The sequence below is a fragment of the Vulpes lagopus genome, chromosome 1 (assembly GCF_018345385.1).
Source record: "Vulpes lagopus strain Blue_001 chromosome 1, ASM1834538v1, whole genome shotgun sequence".
NCBI lineage: Eukaryota > Metazoa > Chordata > Mammalia > Carnivora > Canidae > Vulpes > Vulpes lagopus.
This window is the reverse complement of record NC_054824.1, coordinates 89,347,404-89,361,271: the sequence shown is the minus strand read 5'-3', so window position 1 is coordinate 89,361,271 and position 13,868 is coordinate 89,347,404.

Sequence of the window (13,868 nt, the reverse complement as noted above, 5' to 3'; positions counted from 1 at the left end):
ATTTAGAAGAAAATCTGATTGAGTTTGTACAAAATCCAGTGCATTAGCTGCTGTCTCTTCCTCTTCGAGTATTTCTACTTTTATTCCTTGCACTGACTCCAATGATCTTATGCTTGAAGTTGCATTTATAGCATTCTCTGGGGAAATTTTTTACAGCTATGTTCTGAATCAGGCAGCAGATCAAGAAAATAGTTGCTCAGATATGTGTGAAAAGAAATAGCAGGTATGCCAAGATATTTGGGGGGAAATGTGTGAAAGCTGTATTTCTGTAGATGGAATGTGAGTTAGGTCAACTATATTTAGGAGTTCACCTGATTGTGCCTATTTCATTTCATTAAAAACTAGATTAAAGTCTTATCTGTCCAAAAGAAGTTTGGGTAAATTAGATTAACTCTTTAGAGCCACTAGGGTAATATTCACCCCCCAAAAGGTAAAGGCAATGTAAACATGGTTATAAGGACACCATATTTAGCACTTAATTTCCTCTCACAAGTTTAGTCAAAGGATAAAGACGAATGTAACCATCATTCCAGTTATATATCAATCACTCATACGTGTTTATGATCTATTGTGAAATAGGAATTTAAAAAACAAGCCTAAATTGAGAAGTAAATAGGCCTGGATTTCAATCTGTCACTCACAGTTTAGTGAGGTATTGGACTAAAGACCTAAATTCTTTATTTGCTTTATCGAAATAGGAGTTTTTTGGTTGCAAGTGACTGAAAATCAACAAAAAGGATCTTAAGCAAGGGCAAGGATGAAGCTCAAGGTACCAAGAACCACCGCAACTTATCTCTTCACTTTCCTTTCCCTCCCTTCTCTTAGATCAGTTTTCTCTTCATGGCTTTTCCACTAGAAATCAAAGACCTGTGTCTCTTGAATCTAACTGGAAACATCCCAGAGGAGAGCTTTGATTAAACTGGCCTACATAAATTGTCTACATATAAACCCAGGGAGATGGAAAAGCATAATTGACATCAGCCACTGGAGTGCCATGACTGAAGTGAGGAGAGAAGTGGGTCCCCAACTAAGTGGATGCTTCTCAGATAAGGGAGAAACAATGAGCATAGGAAAAAGTTATTAACAAGGTTGTTGTGAGAATTAGAAATACACACACACACACACACACATATATATATATATTTGTATATTTGTATAGATGTATACAAATATATATATATATATATAAAACCATGCCTGGCACATATGCACATGTACATATCTGTACATGTACAGATTTTCTTTCTCTTTCATTCCCTCCATTAAAGATGGCATTATGGCTGAAATGACTTTAATATCTTAGCCTAACTGGATCTCCTGTCTCTGTAGTTAAACTGGATTTATTTTCTCTTTAAGAATTTCTTTGAAATCCAACTTTGTTCAATAAGAGATTGTTCTCTGAGGAAGAGGATAACATTTTATGGCAAATAAGCACACACTTGTACATCATACAGACAAGTTCTCATCTCACTTCTGCTGCTGGCTAGCTCTGTGCCTTTGAGTAATTAATTATTCTCTATCTCAGTTTCCTCAGCTATAATGTAAAGATAAGATAATCTTAGGAATATAATTATATTTATGATGACTAAGCAGAATATTTAGAAACCAATAAGTAAATGATAATTATTATTAGAATAGTTCTGGAGCCCCTCTATTTTCCAAGGAATCCTTACCTATCAACTCATTCCACCCAGAAGGACCTAATGCCCTGAAGATGACTAGCAGATATTCATTGAATATTACCCCTTAGGGTTCTTGATCTTTAAATATTTCCTATAGAGATACAGGCAGTTTTGTTTTGTTTTGTTTAAAGACAAAGGAAATATAAACCAGCGAGAGGAGTAAATAAAAAGTTCATCAGCTGTGGATCCTAATTTCAGTTTTTCTGTTCATGTATATTGTGATTTTGAAGTCTTTAGCTTCTCCCCTCATTCTATCTAGCCCAATCTTTTTATCCATAAATCTAAAATGAAATGCCCTATCTCAATATCATGGCTTGCTTGCAAATAAGTAAATAATAAAAACTACTATAAGAAGTCAGTTTTTAATAGTGAGCTATAGTTAACCTATGGAATCAGGTTGTTGAAAAGGACATGTGGTATACTGAATGTTTTCATTACTCATATTAAACAAAATAGGTCTTAAATATCTCAGTGACTCTAAAATTTCTGATGACTATTAAATTTAAAAATAAGCAAATTGCTTTCATAGTGAGAACCCATGCCACACCAATGCCTCTCTTAAATATAATCTTTTAGCAAATATGTACCTTTAAAAAAATCTTTTTAACAATATTCCACCCTGTACATTGGATTAGGTATGTGCAGGAAATAGCAAAGATACAGGTTACTTGATTTTGTGGTGCTTCTGTTCTGTTGGGAAGAAGATACTAGAGAGAACAGTAGGAGTCAGGGTGGAGGCAGTTACGGGAGTGCACTGTTCAGATCTTCTTTTAGGACAGTTTCCATGCTGAGGTTACTTTCTACTCAGACTCCCTCTAGCTAATAATCCTCTGGCCATTCCACTGCCCAATGTGTGACGGACTCACCTAGTGGGCAGAGAAATCCCATTTGTCAGAGAAAACCATTAAGGCTTTTTCTGAGCTGCACTATTCTCTGGGGCTTTTTAAATCTAATCTTCCTTTCTTCTTTCTTTTCACAGAAGTCAGACCTGCATTGGCATCTGAAAATGCCTCCACCCCTCTCTTGTACCTTTCCTCTTTATTTTTCACAAGTGTTTCATCTAATAAATCTTTTGCATGACTAATTTAATCCTGATGTCTGTCTCTCAGAGGAAAGGCACTGATACAGTATCCAAATGAGCATTAAAATAAGTGATTCTAAGATTGGAGTCCCAGTTTTATAGGGATATTAAAATCATAATGGGGTCATTTAGTTCTTTTCAAATAGCCTAATGAAAACCATATGTTTAACCTGACTACTTCTGCATAAATTATTGTTTACTAGATACAATTAGTTTGCTAGAAAAAAAAAGTATTCAACATTTTGGGTTGCCTTCCTATGCATAACCTTATTTTTGGAATGAATTTTCACCCTCAGCTTTACAGTCCCTCATCCCAGTCACAGGTGGTTGGACCAAGGGCCCTCTATTCCTTGAGAAGACTGTTCTTGTCCTGAGCTGAGATAATAACATTTTCTTTAGGAAGAATATATACAGTAAATATAAAGATTGTAGCATATGTGTGGCATATCCTGGAACTGGAAGGATATATAGATGTGTGTAGGTTGTTGGCTTGAGTTCTGTACAAAAGGATGGCAATCATGAGAAAACAAGATAAAAGCAGAGAAGAGATAATAAAGACTTGAGAAGTAGAATACCTTGTTTTCACTTTCTATTTCCATCTTGGGTCACTAAGTTGTCTCTGTCTACTAAATGTCACAGAAACTTAACTATCTGGGTGTTCAAATGATTAGAGTATAGGTCATACTTCAGTGATAGTGGAAGATAAGCTTGAACTAATTAAGTGGAGCAAATTCCTTAGAGTAAGTGAATCTGAGGATGAGATAAAAGTGTGAAATGTATACTAGGGATACCATGGAGTCAATGAGATTCAGAGATCCTTTCAGGAAGTAGGTGGAAGTTAAATTACATCCCTATAAATCAAGGAATGACATTAATCATTTCTGTTCAACAGGTGCTCTACACCTTGTTGGGAATCTAAAGTCCTAGTCATTTAGGAACTTATATAATGGGAAAAATGCAAGTGTACTTACAAATCTAAGTCAAGAGATACGATACAAATAGTTTTAGGGAGGGAGTTTAAGGAAGAAAGAAATGTCATTTCTTTGATGCTATTGAGGTGGGAAATGTTGACATTTGAGATATGTATTTAATGACAAATACTAATTTTATAGACATTCTGGTAGAGGAGGCCACATGAACAAAGTAGTAAGAAATACATGGATGAGTCTGTGAAGCAGAGACTAATTAGTTTTGTTCAAAACATAGGTTCTATATGGTAAATGGCAGGGCAAGTATAGTCTATTGAATGGAGAGGCTCCATGTCACTGTTAAAGGTATCCTGAAATAAGAATTGATAAAACTGGATGACTGTAAATTGTGGACCAAGAAGAGAGACGATTCAAAAAAGTTTCTAGTTAAGAAGGATTGAAAAGTGGGAGTCCAATTGATGAAATTAGGAAATCAGGTGAAAGAATAATTTTAGAGAATTCAGTAGTACAGATGTGAAATAATGAAACAGTAGGGCAAGAGTGGGAAGGCTGAGAAAGCTACATAGGCTTCCTAAAAAAATCAGTTAGGTTTTTTCTCAATATCCAGTCTTCACTTCTAAGCATTCTTTCTCACCCTTTATTGCAGCCTCTGCCACTCAAGAGTCTGTATGCTTCCTGCCTTTTATTTTATCTAAGTCCTTTCATGATATGTTAATATATTTGTGTAAATATCAAATTCTCCCAAGAGCATTTATATTTTAATCTTATCATTATTCCTTCTAAAGAGTGTGAAATATCAGTGATCAAGCTAAGAGAGGTATGCTGTGGCATATGAGGAAAAAGCCCTCCCGGCTCTGTAAAAATAAAACCATAAGACATCCTGCCAACACTGCTCATTATACATTAGGTTGTCCATGGCCTGTAACCTAAAAGTAGGGACCAAGAGACAAATTTGGATATATGTGAATTGATATGTAGATTCAGGAGTTGTCAACAAAAAAGAAAGGAAATCAATTCATTTATTCTGCAAACATTAAATATTTGATATGAACCAGGAATTCTTATAAGTGATGGGGATACAACAGTGAAAAAAAAACATAGAAATGTATGCCCCTATGAATTTTACATTCAAAAAGAGAGACACACAACAAAAAATCTATTAGTAAGTAGTTAATACACTATATTTAAAGAATTTCATTCAAAATTATGTATGATATGCAATAGAAAAAGGAGATGGAAGGACTGAACAAAAAAGAAAAAATGTAATCTTAGATAATCAGGAAGGCACCATTAGGAAGGGAACATTGAAGCATATTTGAATGGAATGTGGAGATGAACCATGTGAAAATCAGGACGAAAGTGCTTTCTAGCAGAGAAAATACCAGTGTTGTCATCACATTGAGAGCTGGAAAAAGAGGTGAGGTGAAACAGAATAGTCCCTGTTGCTGCAGCTGGTTCTCAGATTATAAGTGATGTTCATCATTTTCCTTCTGTACCACGCCCTCCCTGCTCGCATTGCAGGAGCAACACTAGCTCAGCTGGATGACTAGAAGCAATTACCGTCTCCTTCTGATAGTGCAATTAGTATCAGCATGAAGAGGCCAGAGAGACTAAGGGGTACAACTTCAACTTCAGTGGAACCCTCACTGTGTCTCCTAGCTGAATTGTTCGGGGTACTTCTAACCTCCCAGAATGAAAAGATACATTCTATAATTGGCTCACTGCAAGTGAAATTAAAAGAGGCAATCCTACTTCCAACTCTTGGTTCCCAGATCCATGTATTTGATCCAATGTTCCCTTCCTAATGGTCCCTTCCTGATTATGTAAAAAGATCACATTTTTTTCCTTCATTCCTTCCACCTCCTTTTTCTATTGCATATCATACATAACAATTTTGAATGAAATTATTTGATCCATAGAAGGCAAAGTACCAGGTATCAACTGTTAGTCCAGTGCATATACCATATTCTGGAAGACAGTGCTCCAGTCTGGAGGGTTTTGCCCCTAATCTGGTGTATTACTTTAGCTTTTAACAGACCATTAGACTGCAATTTAATCAACTGCTTCTAAATAATAGATTATATGAGACTAGTGTATCCTGTGCTATACAGCCATCATTGCCTCTAATATACTTTGAAATGTGTGCCAAGCTCTGCAGCAATACTGTATGGAATACCATGTTAATAGATCAGCTATTCTGTAGCCCTCAATTAGTGTTACTGTTAGTGGCATTGTGGACGAGGAAGCAAACCCATATCCGTGATAAGACGTGATTCATACAGGAACAAATCATTGTTCTCACTAGGAAATGGTCCAATATCATTCATTTTCCACCAAAAAATTTTAGCTGTGTCTTGAAGGAATGACGCCATATCAGTTACACAGAATCAGTCTTTTGGGTGGCAAGCAGGACGTTCTACAGTGTCATTAGATAATTGCGGATTTGAAGTGAAAGGGAGTTAATAATAGTATTAGGTTTATATATATTCTTCACATCTGTTTCCATGATGCTTTCTCCTTTGTACCAGAACTAGGTGACTGAAGAGAAATAGGCTGACATCTGTATGATGGACTATCCTATCTGGATTTTTTTTTCTTAGAAATTCTGTGGCACATACTTACTAGTAGCTGTGTAGCTATATGTGGTATAGACTTCCTCATAGATCAATAGATAGATCTTTTATCCAGAGCTTCTTGTTCCTAATATTCAAGCCTTGTTCCTTCCAGGGCCTTGATTAATCAGCAAAAGCTACTTCCCCACATCTAAGTGTATATATATATATATATATATATATATATATATATATATACACCATATATACCCATTCTTTGAGTGACTTTTCTCCATGTAATAATCAAGTCTGCTCACTGGGAGACTATTCTCTAATGACCATTAAAGCACTCCCTGAATAGGTTTGTGATGATAGTTACAACAGTAATAACAACATAGTCCACCTATATACTAACCAATCCTGATATTTTTTTCCTTCTTTGTTGTTGATCATGTGAAGTTTTCCTTAAGGCTGTAGTTTGCCTTGAGGAAAAAGCATAGGTACAATAAAAGTAGGTAACATGAGAATTTGAGACATCTATGTATGTAATTTTTTCATGCCTTTTGGAGACTCATGGGTCCAATTCAAAATATACCACTTACACCATTAGTGGCTACTGTGCCTATCTGGCTACATGATTTAATGGATGTTGCAATACCAAGTCATGGTGGATAACTTCAATTGCATAGTCATTTGATGTTTCTGGTAAGACATTGGCAGTGTTAAACTTCATCTGAGCCTTTGGCCCCAAGAAAACATCGGTGAAGTCATCTTCCTGCCCTTTCGTGTTGCAGGAAGCAGGTAATGACCAAGGACCACCCGGCTTTTGCAAGTCTAAGATGAGACCCATTTCCACATTTCCTGAATGTTTCAGGTAAGACCCATCTCTAACCTTTGTCATGTCACGACTTCCAGAAAATTCACATATGACTCATTTGTCTACCTTTGTCTATCTAATGACAGACCTTTTCTTTCCTTTGAGATATTTCTCATTAATAATGGCTCTCCATTGCAGTCATATGAATAAAACTCTCTCCTTAATTGTCTCTTACATCTTGTCTTTTATAACATTCAGCTGTTTTAGGTCCCCATATTATGCCAGGAGCTGTTTTAGGAATGATGAATAGTTCTCTGCTGCATTCCTAAAATGTTTTATTATTATTATTGTTTTAATTTTTTTAATTTTTAGATTACTAGTAGGTTTTGATAATAAGAGTAATGTCAAATTACATTTAAAAAAACCTTTTCTACATTTATTGGGATGTTGGTTTTCTACTACTCATGTGATGTACAGTACACAAAAACAATGTTTAATAACAAAGTATAATGATATATTTTACTTGGTTGTATAGAATGATTTTTTTTGTTATGTAATTTTGGATTGTGTTATGTTATTTTGGATATGTTATGTATTTTAGTCCTTAGTGTTTTTATGTGCTTGGATTTATGCCTCTATAGGTATTTTTTGGGGAAACTTAAGAGAACATTTTGTCAGACAAATACACTAGATTCATTTCACTAGTTTAATAAAATCAATTGTAAAGCGTGCCATTTTTTTAGTGCTCTTTTCATAATATGTAAATGATCATTTTCCTGAGATTTTTCAAGAATCTATAAAAGTATGTCTTGTCCTTTTTATTTGTTAAGTATATTTTAATATCATTAAAACATTTTAAGTATACTAGTATAGCTATTACATTTTAACTCAATTTTAAACATTCATTTTACAGAAAATAATATAGTTAAGTGAAATTTTAGATAATCATTAGCATGCACTTGCATGCTATTACAATTAGTGACTATATATATATTATTCTCCATCCTTAGGAATTATGGTTACAAAACAGTGCATATATCTTATAAAGTAATGATCATAATATAAGAAAAACACTTTGAGCAGTTCAGAGAGAAAAAAGAAGAAGGTGTTAGATAAGGTATTTTAAAGAAATATTTCATAGGTATTAATTTTGTGTAAGGTATTTTAAAGTAGTTTAAATATATAAATTCATATGCATCATGCTTTTTATAATCCTTATGTTAGCTTTAAAGCAGTATATATATCTGAGGCTTATTAATTTCATAAAAGAGAGATTTTACTTACCCTTACCTAAATCCTGTCTCCCAGTACTCTTTTTCCCCCTTTGGGAGAGGGAAGATTACCAGATGGTTGACAATGGCACTCTCTATTCCACTGAATGATAAAGCCTATTCTTACACTGGGCTGAAACCTGATCTTTTAGTCTCAATCACAGTCATACAAGAGGGTGGCAGCAATATAGTTTCTGTAAGTGGAGCAACAATTGTGTAATCTCAGTGGATCAGTGCAAAACTTGGTTTATCTTTTTCATACTGCTTATCAATATTCAAATAAAATAGATGTTCAATCTTATTCTGAGGTCATTTTATTATAGAAAAATACACACCAATGTGTTAATAGTAGTAATATCTTGATTTGGGGTTTCCAGAATATTTTATTAACTTTGGTTTTCATTATTGTTATCTTTTAGTTTTCTATGATTATTATATATGACTTGTGTATTAAAGCAATTAAGGAGGGGTATAAAGTGAGCAAAATACTGGAAATATATCTACTAAAATATATACAGGGATTTAAATGTGAAAAGTTGAGTTATGATGATTCTTTTCTCTTTCCCTTGCCAAATGTTTACATAGTTTTAAAAATAGTAGTTAGGAAAAAATTCAGTTTGGAGGTACCTGGGTGGATCATTTTGTTAAATCTCTGCCTTTAACTCAGGTCACGATCCCAGGGTCCTGGGATGAAACCCCATGTCAGGCTCCCTGCTCAGCACCCTCTCCATCTGCCCCTCTCCTTGTTTGTGTGCACTCGCTCTCTCTCTTTCCCTCTCAAATAAATAAAATATTTTTTTTTAAAAAAAGAAAATGTCTGTTTCTACAAAAAAGGACAAAAAAAAAAAAAAAAAACAAAAAGCTACCAAGATGGAATAAATGTGGTAAGTTCTCATGGACAAAGAGAAAAATATCCTACTCCACTCTTGACACTGATCAACAACCTTCTTACTCTGAAAAATTTTTAAGCTTTCAGTACCCTGAGTTTTTACTCATGATTTGAAGTGTTAATAATGCTCCATTTTATTTTGTCTTTGAATGTTGTTATTTTGTTGCTGTTTTCCTAAGTACCTCTCCCTTTTTATTTGTGTTTAATTTTCATGATAGTGAGTTCCCAATCTCTCTAACCACTGCTCACTTAATGAATGTTTCCCTTTTCCAATTTATTTATCACTGTCACTTTAGAATCATTTTGGATGAGGATGAATCTTTCATACTCTCAAAGTAGGGTATTTCTGGGGTAATTGCAATTATCCAATTAGCAATTGAGCAATCTTGTTATAAATGATCTCAAATACATTGTAAAATGCAAGTTTATTGACATAAATAGTGGACTTTAAATCAGTGTTTATAATAATGCCTTGAAGTAAATAAGTGGTAAACTCACTGACACATGACTAGGTGGGGCAAGCTACTTCTATAAATTTGTACTTAAGAAGAGTTAACCAAGATCTTTTCATGTATTGAGGAATGTGAGTCATTTAAGGAGGAATTAACTATTTTCTAAAATCAATAAATTATGGAATGATGAGAAAATATTTTGTAGTATCCTCCATGGCACAATAATGCTTTTCTAGAGACTACATAATTGCTTTACTCAATTATTTGAAGAAAAGATTAGAATGCCTCCTTCGAAAAGAAGCCAAATTAGAACTGTGTCAAACTCCACAGCAGAAAGTCTCTCAGGGCTTTTGTGTAACAGTCATTCCTTGGATTCCTGTAATGTCTCATTTGCAGCACTTAAATTGATTCCATTTAGGAATCTCTCAGAAAACAAAGATGATTGTTCAGGTGTTTCTCTAATTTTGACTACTGAATTGCCTGAATATAGCTGTGGGTTAGCTGTCAACAGATTAAGTTTCTTTCTCTCTCTCCAATATTTATCTAGACATATATGTGTGTGTGTGTGTGTGTGTGTGTGTGTATCCAAAATATCTGTGTGTTTGTTGTATTTTATATAATGTACATATATGTAATATTTATATAATATGTATACAATTATGGTCATTAGGATCCCAAACAAACAAAAAAAAACTTTCATGAAATGGAACTGCTTCTATATATATATATTTTTTTTCCTTTGATCACTAGAATCATGAATGTAAGATATAGAGATGAAGCACCTTGTCCAGGATCCTACTTGTAGCAAGAACAGCAAGATCTTTTGTTTGTGTGTGTATGTGTGTGTGTGTGTGTGTGTGTGTGTGTGTTTTCACAAGACCTACGGAAAATAGCAAAGACTTTTGGTGGGATTAATTAAAGCCCATGCTGTAGCAGTGTACAACTAACTTTATATAATTATACTTTAAGAGCTATGAAGTGTAAACAGTGGGCTGGTCACTTTCTTCATTTTAAAGAAGAGATAACTCATCTCCAGTGAGAACAGGAGAATGTTTTCTGTTCTGGGTTTCTTATTCATCTTTTAAACAATCTTCCTATATGTTCCAAAGATATTAGGTCCTAGTTTGAGAACACTATTTCTAGAGTTAAGAGTTTCCATGTTCATTTTTGCACTTGTGTAAAGGATAGTCTTTCAGTTCTGAAAGATATACATAAAGATAAACGTAGTAGTCAAAGTCAAAGCCAAAGCAATTAAGAAAAAAAAGAATTTAAAAGGCATTCAAATTCAAAAGAACAAAATTTTCTTTGATTGCAGATGAAATGATTTTAGATATAAGAAATCCTAAAGACTTCTCCAAAACACTGTTAGAAATAATTAATAAATTTGGCAAAGTTGTAGGACACAAGATCCATATATAAAAATCAGCTACATTTCTATACACTAATAATGAATAATAAGAAAGAGAAATTAAGAAAGCAATCTCATTTACAATAGCCTCAAAAAGAGTATTCCTCAAAATATTGAAGAATAAATTTATCCAAGAAGAGGAAAGATCGGTGTGCTGGATACTATAAGATGTTGATGAAAGAAATTGAAGAAGACACAAACAAATGAATCAGAAGAATTAACAGTTAAAATGTTCGTAAAATTCACCATGACCAAGTGGGATTTATCCCCGGGATGCAAGGCTGGTTCAACAGTCATAAAGCAATCAGTGTGATTGATCATATCAGAAGGAGAAAAAACAAGAACCATATGATCCTCTCAATAGATGCAGAGAAAGCATTTGACAAAATACAGCATCCATTCCTGATCAAAACTCTTCAGAGTGTAGGAATAGAGGGAACATTCCTCAGCATTTTAAAAGCCATCTATGAAAAGCCCACAGCAAATATCATTCTCAATGGAGAAACACTGAGAGCCTTTCCCTAAGATCAGGAACCCGACAGGGTTGTCCACTCTCACCACTGCTATTCAACATAGTACTAGAAGTCCTGTCCTAGTCCTAGAAGCAATCAGGCAACAAAAAGAAATAAAAGGCATTCAAATTGGCAAAGAAGAAGTCAAACTCTCCCTCTTCACAGATGACATGATACTGTAAAGACTCCACCCCAAGATTGCTAAAACTCATACAGCAATTTGGCAGTGTGGCAGGATACAAAATCAATGCCCAGAAGTCAGTGGCATTTCTATACACTAACAATGAGACTGAAGAAAGAGAAATTAAGGAGTCAATCCCAGTTACAATTGCACCCAAAAGTATAAAATACCTAGGAATAAACCTAACCAAAGAGGTATAGGATCTATACTCTAAAAACTACAGAACACTGCTGAAAGAAATTGAGGAAGACACAAAGAGATGGAAAAATATTCCATGCTCATGGATTAGAAGAATTAATATTGTGAACATGTCAATGCTACCCAGGGCAATTTACACATTTAATGCAATCCTTATCAAAATACCATGGACTTTCTTCAGAGAGTTGGAACAAATCATCTTAAGATTGTGTGCAATCAGAAAAGACCTCGAATAGCCAGGGGAATATTAAAAAAGAAAACCGTATCTGGGGACATCACAATGCCAGATTTCAGGTTGTACTACAAAGCTGTGGTCATCAAGACAGTGTGGTACTGGCACAAAAACAGACACATAGATCAATGGAACAGAATAGAGAACCCAGAAGTGGACCCTCAACTTTATGGTCAACTAATATTCGACACAGGAGGAAAGACTATCCACTGAAAAAAAGACAGTCTCTTCAATAAATGGTGCTGGGAAAATTGGACGTCTACATGCAGAAGAATGAAACTGGACCATTCTCTTACACCATACACAAAAATAAACTCAAAATCGATGAAAGATCTAAATGTGAGACAAGATTCCATCAAAATCCTAGAGAACACAGGCAACACCCTTTTTGAACTTGGCCACAGCAACTTCTTGCAAGGTATATATATGAAGGCAAGAGAAACAAAAGCAAAAAAATGAACCATTGAGACTTCATTAAGATAAGAAGCTTTTGCACAGCAAAAGAAACAGTCAACAAAACTAAAAGACAACCTAAAGAATTGGAGAAGATATTTGCAAATGACATATCAGATAAAGGACTAGTATCCAAGATCTATAAAGAACTTATTAAACTCAACAGCAAAGAAACAAACAATCCAATCATGAAATGGGCAAAAGACATGAAGAGAAATCTCACAGAGGAAGACATAGACATGGCCAACATGCACATGAGAAAATGCTCTGCATCACTTGCCATCAGGGAAATACAAATCAAAACCACAATGAGATACCACCTCACACCAGTGAGAATGGGGAAAATTAACAAAGCAGGAAACCACAAATGTTGGAGAGGATGCGGAGAAAAGGGAAGCCTCTTACACTGTTGGTGGGAATGTGAACTGGTGCAGCCACTCTGGAAAACTGTGTGGAGGTTCCTCTAAGAGTTAAAAATAGACCTGCCCTGGGATCCCTGGGTGGCGCAGCGGTTTGGCGCCTGCCTTTGGCCCAGGGCGCGATCCTGGAGACCCGGGATCGAATCCCACGTCGGGCTCCCGGTGCATGGAGCCTGCTTCTCCCTCTGCCTGTGTCTCTGCCTCTCTCTCTCTCTCTCTGTGACTATCATAAATAAATAAAAAAATTAAAAAAAAAAAATAGACCTGCCCTATGACCCAGCAATTGCACTGCTGGGGATTTACCTAAAGATACAGATGCAGTGAAACGCCGGGACACCTGCACCCGATGTTTCTATCAGCAATGTCCACAATAGCCAAACTGTGGAAGGAGCCTCAGTGTCCATCGAAATATGAATGGATAAAGAAGATGTGGTTTATGTATACAATGGAATATTCCTCAGCCATTAGAAACGACGAATACCCACCATTTGCTTCGACGTGGATGGAACTGGAGGGGATTATGCTGAGTGAAGTAAGTCAATTGGAGAAGGACAAACATTATATGGTCTCATACATTTGGGGAATATAAAAAATAATGGAAAGGAATAAAGGGGAAAGGAGAAAAAATGAGTGGGAAATATCAGAGAGGGAGACAGAACATGAGAGACTCCTAACTCTGGGAAATGAACAAGGGGTGGTGGAAAGGGAGGTGGGCAGGGGGTGGGGGTTACTGGGTGACGGGCACTGAGGGGGGCACTTGGTGGGATGAGCACTGGGTATTATGCTATATGT